Source organism: Sorex fumeus, unplaced genomic scaffold (assembly GCF_029834395.1).
Source record: "Sorex fumeus unplaced genomic scaffold, SorFum_2.1 ptg000129l, whole genome shotgun sequence".
NCBI classification, from domain to species: domain Eukaryota; kingdom Metazoa; phylum Chordata; class Mammalia; order Eulipotyphla; family Soricidae; genus Sorex; species Sorex fumeus.
Genome location: NW_026606186.1, coordinates 4,620,001 through 4,625,734, shown reverse-complemented (window position 1 = coordinate 4,625,734; position 5,734 = coordinate 4,620,001).

Genomic DNA, 5,734 nt, shown 5'->3' with positions numbered 1-5,734 from the left:
TGACCGCAGCCTTCCCAGGATCCTCACTCTCACTTGGAGAAAGTTGACTCTAGGCCTTTATGGGTCCCAGAGGTCCCAGCCAGGGTCTGACTGTGGGGGCAGGAAGGGCAGGAGAGGGGGATGGGGGAGGGAGGGCGGGCAGGAGGAGTGGGGAGAGTCCAGTGTTCTCAGGCCCCACACCCCGGGTGGGGGTCTCTCCTGGGGAGGTGACCTTTGCCCTGGCTAATGAGCTGCAGGGGTGAGTCCCAAGGGTCCCCAGAGGCCTATGGCCTGGCTGGCCGCTAGGCTGAAGACATTGTTTCACCTGTCGATCTGAGCTTGACTTTCCGGAAGTCATAGCCTGGGGTGGGGTGGGGATGCGGGAAGCCACAGCTTCCACCCTCGGCCCCTCACAGTGCCCAGCCTTTGCTTGCAGGGGCTCTGGCTGCAGCAAGCAGGGGAGCGGGCCTGGGAGGCTCCTTCCTGGGTGCACCCGGGGCCCAGCTAAGGGGATGGCGACTGACCTGTACTGGAAGGTAAGATCCGGGGTGGGGGGTCTCGGGGGTGGTCGCTGAGGGGTGGTCGTGGGGATCGCAGTCTCCCCATCTGTGCTGCTCCGAAGAGCCCAGCCCGCAGACTGGCCACAGAGTCCAGAGAAGGGTCAGGGCTGTGACCACATGTCTGCACATGAGTGGGGGGCTGTAGGGCCTGGGGGCTGCCCGGCTGTCACCGAGGGGCCCCTGCAGCACAGCGTTGCCACCAGGGGCCACGTGACTTCCTGATCACCCCCTGGAACCCACCCATCCTGCCCCCCCCCCAGGGCCCCAGGGCTCAGAGCCTGCAACACAGAGCCTGGCCCAGGGCCCTGTCCAGCAGAGCCAGTCCTGAAGTGCCTGGGGGGGTGGGGCGGATGTGTGGGGCACAGCCCCACCCAGAACACCGCTGCTGGCTCATGGCTCTGAGCTCCCTGAAGGAGAAACTCATGCCCTCTGCCCTGTGCCCCGGAAGGGAAAGGTGGGGACAGGGTGCAGGGCCTGGAAGCTTCCAGGCACCCCCCGGCTCTAGCGGGGCCTGCAGGCCACAGAAAGGCCCGGGGTGGCCTCCACACCGTGCTTCCTGTCTAAGTGGGAGTGCCATCAAGGTCACGTCCTCTGGGGTCCTGGTCCAACTACTGCTCCTTGCCCACACTGATCCTTTGAGAGGAGCTGAGCAGTGGCCAGTGACTGTGGGCAGCGTGGCCTCCGAGACATTCACCACTTACTCTTGGGGTTGGGCTCTGCTCCCCGAAACAGGCTGACTGCTGTATGCTGGGACAGAGGGGGACCCCCCCCCCCCCGCCCTGCCAGGGGTTGGGGAAGTAGAAATGTCCTTTGGCTTTCTCCCATGTTGGGCTGGGACTGGGCTAGGCCCAGCTGGCTGTCCCTGCAGGGCCCAGTGAGCTGGGGTGTTGGTAGAGACCCCCGGAAGAGAACTCCAATCAAAGGTAATCCCCCTTTTCCTACCTCGAGATTTCTATTGATTTTCTCCCCAAATAGAAATTCCCATTGATTCCTTGTCTCTTCAGATTAGTGTCCTGGGCTGTGGCCTTCGGGGCGAAATATCTTCCCACGTCCGCACACTCCCCTGTAGCTCTCTCCACGCTGACCCCAACACCCCTGCCTGGCGCGGCTGTGTGGGGGCTGGTGGATGGGAGGGGACCCCCAACAACTCCCCCATGATAATGGTGGTGGTAGTGATGATGACGGTGATGATGATGAGGATGAGGAGGAGGAGGGGGAAGTGGGGGAGGAGGAAGACTAGGAGAAGGAGAAGGAGGGGGAGGTAGAGGAGGAAGAGGAGGGGGAGGAAGAGAAGGAGGAGGAGGAGGAAGAGGAGGAGGAGGAAGAGGAAGTGGAAGAGGAGGGGGAGCAGAGAGGAGGAGATGGATTTCAGAGCCAGCAGAGCTCTGGGGCGTGCCTGCCTCTGCTAGGCCCCGGACACCCCCTTCATGTCCTGTCTGGCCCACAGAGACCCTGTGCTCAGCCCAGCTGACCAAAGTGGAGGGCTCTTCATTTGGGGAATTTGGGAGGCTGCTAGGTTAGGCTGGCAGCTTGGAATCAGCTGGGGTGGCGGGGGGGGGGGTATTGGCACTTGCAAAATGCCCAGTGCCCGGCGCCTCCTCCTGCACCCAGAGCTAAGCCGAGCCAGGCACCGATCACATGCCAGCGTGTCGACCCCACCGCGGCCCCTTACCTGCTCTTGGGGAGACGCTGGGCACCTGCAGACGTGACACTCCTGCCCCTGTTCATGCTGTCCCCCCGCCCCACACACACACTTTGAAACCCTGTCGCAACGTCCTCCTCTTCTGTCTCTTCGTCAGGAGATGAAGGAGAAGAGGGAGGAGAGAGGAGGAGGTGGATGCTGCCAAGGCGTGCATGCATGTGGTATATGTTTGTGGCGGGTGCATGTACTGTGCATGCATGTGGCAGGTGCATATGGTGGGTGCAGGTAGTGTGTGTGCATCCAGCGTGCATGCGTGTGGCATGTGTACATGGTGGGTGCTTGTGGTGCGTGCATGTGGCACGTGCATGTGGCGAGTGTGCACGTGGCATATGCATGTGGCATGTACATGTGGCGGGTGCGTGTGGCAGGTGCATGTGGCATGTGCATGTAGCAGGTGTGCATGTGGCACGTACACGTGGTGCATGCATGTGGAAGTTATGCACGTAGCATGTGCGTGTGGCAGGTGTGTGTGGCGGGTGCATGTGGCAGGTGCATGTGGCATGTGCAAGTGGCGGGTGCGTGTGACGGGTACATGTGGCATGTACATATAGTGGGTGAACATGTGGCATGTGCACGTGGTGGGTCCCTCCCCGTGGAGCTCTCTCCACGGGCCTCAGAGCCTTCCCTTCCTTCGGTGCCAGACTCCTGAACCCCAATTGTGGTGACCCCAGCCCTGGTGGAGCAGGACCGAGGCAGACAGTGGTCTGGAGTCAGTCAGCTCAACGTAATTGCCAGTTGTAGGGGCGTGGCGGGGGGGTCTCTGCCAGCCTGGGTGCTGTGAGGAAGATGAGGCACAGAGAGTGCAAGGAGCAACACACAGCTGCAAAGCCAAGAAACTTGGATTTTCCCCCTTTTCTTTGGTTGAACCCTGAGGGCCCAGCCTCAGATAGGATTTGAGTCAGGTCTGTTAGGAAGTGAGGAAGCCCACGGGGGCGCATACGGGCCCCCACCTCTTCTCTTCTCCCACCAGAGGCATCCTGCTCGCTGTGTAGTCCCATGTCCATCTCGGGGCCAGGAGGAAGACCGAGGTGTGAGTTTGGGGGAACCTTTGGGTCAGGGGAGGAGGGAGGAGTCGGGCACTCCAGGCCCACCCTCCCCTGCACCCCTTGCTGACGTCGTGGCCATTAGCTCCCCTGCCTCAGTGTCCCGACTTGGCCTCTGGCTGGGGACTGTCCTGGCTGGAGGTCAGGGGAGGCAACGGTGGGAGCGGCGTGCACCATGGATCTCCTGGTGGACACAGCCAAGCTCCCGACATGCCCTCCGGCCTGCAGTACAGGGGTGCTGGCCCTCCAGGCCTCCAGATGCCCGGGCCAGGGGCTGCAGGCCCAGAGCCACATGCAAAATGGCACTGGGGCTTGAGCCTGACTGTGCCCACGCTGAGCCCGTTTGCACACTCAAGCCCCAGTCCCCGTGCTCACAGGTCTGCCCAATCCTCCGAGTCACCAGCCCGGCCCACTCTGCCTTGGTGTCCTCCTCCATCTGCATGAGGGCGCCGGGCCGGATAGCGGCTGTGTCCGGGAAGTGCCCAGTCCCCCTTAATCCCCCAGGGGTCCCGCCTTGGGGCTCTGGCTCCAGGTGGGCAGAGCTAATAGAAACCCTGGACTTCTAGGCCCACAGCCCGCCCTGTTCAACACTGGACCCCGCCCAGGCATTGGCCTCTGTCTGGAGTGAGGGTGGCCTTAGGCATGCTGACGTGGACCTGGGGGGACAGCCCCCCAGATCCTCACATTTTTCCACCTGCCCACTGAGCCTCAGTGGCCTCAGCTGTTAAATGGGTTGATGGTTTCCAGCTGGCTCCCACCTAGGGGCCGGGGGAGGCAGGGAAGGTGGGACACAGGGCTCTGGGGACGCCCAGAAGCAGGTGCATGGGGTGAGGTGCCCTAATGCTCTGCCTGGAGCACTGAGATCTTTCCATGTGTGGTCTTAGCGCCCCCTCAAGACGCCCCAGAAGAGCACCCCTGTATTATCCAGACAGCAAGGGAGTGCTGGGCAGAGGGGCTCCCCCAAAGTCCCGCTCTCCCCAGAGCTTGGCCCATCTCCCCTGAAGCCCCCGGCTCTGTCGTGTGCCTGGGAAGTTTGGGGGTGCATGTAAGCTGCTGTTTCCCCAGCACTCGCTGTGGCTCCCTCCACGGACCCAGCTTCTCAGGAAGGGGTGCCCTGCCCAACTCTAGGGCCCCCTGGTGCTGATGGAGGGAGGACAGGGCCCCTTCAAGGGTGACCTACGGGGTCCTGAGGGTGCGGGTTTGAGTCTGCAGATCTGGGGGTGCTGAACACTGCTTGGCTGGGTTTGTGTATCTCAGAACAAAGGAGCGGTTTGAGTCTGGGGGTGCTGGACCCTGGGTCTGTAGTTCTGGGTGCAGTTGGGCTGGGTTTGCAGTTGGTGGCAGGAGGGGTGGTGTGGGGTGGCAGAGACGAGGGCACAGGCAAGGGGTGGGGCTCTATCAGTCATTTACTCTGGCCTGGATGACCCATCGGCAGAGCCCGAGGAAATGTCCCCCAAGCAGCTGTCCACTTTGCACCAACCACCAGCTGAGGGCAGAAAACAGCACCGGGCATGTCCCCAGCCAGTTTGACCTCAGCCCCATGCGGCCCCAGAGCATCCTGGTGTAGCCTGGAGGCCCCTAGTCACAGCATGAGTGACCCCTTATCCTTGGACCCTTGCCCTGACCCATCCCATCTGGCTGACCGAGGACTTCCAGAGTGATCCCCGACCCTCCTAGAACTGCTTGGGAGGCTAATGGACTTCTTCAGGCTGCCAGGCCATGTCCAGTGCTTTTTTGGTAGAAGACGGAAGGTTCTAGGAGGTTCTGGAAGGTTCCAGAAGGACTCTTGAATACATCTCTATACAGTTCCCAGTCCTTCCCTTGCTCAGACTCAGGTCTTTGTAGTGGCCGACAAGCATTGCTATGCTTTCTGGGACACGCAAACACCTTACAGGGCTGATTCAGACTGGGTAGTCATAGACGGCTTCTTGGAGGAGGCGTCTGTGAGCTGATGGGCTGATCCTATGATGATCTGTGGATAGATCATCCTCGGAGGAGAGGAAGAGCAAGTGCAAAGACCCAGGGGTAGGATAGAGCTTAACGGAGCTCAGAAAGGGCTCATGGCTAAGTGGTCAGAGCCCCCTTTGTGGAACAAAGGCGAAACTTAGTTCAGAATCTGCCTTCTGGATTTTTACTTCCGGCATGATGGGCTCAGAAGGGGCCCCTGCTGAGGCCAGGTCGAGGCAGCCCTGTCCATCAGTGGTGGCCCCCGAGCCTCCTCCTTCCCTCTGGGGCCTGTGTCCTCCACTGGCCTGGAGAACAGAGACCGCCTTCCCCGGGCCACGCAGTGACCTCGGCACCTCATGCCTGGCCTCCTCCTGCAGCCCCAGGCCCCTGTTCCCTGCTAGAAGCAAGCTTTGTGCTTCAAACAAAGCAATTTGCCACTCTTCGGCCCTCATAAAAAAATCTTCTAAGTGCCTAATTAACAGTTTAGGTAGATATAAAAACAT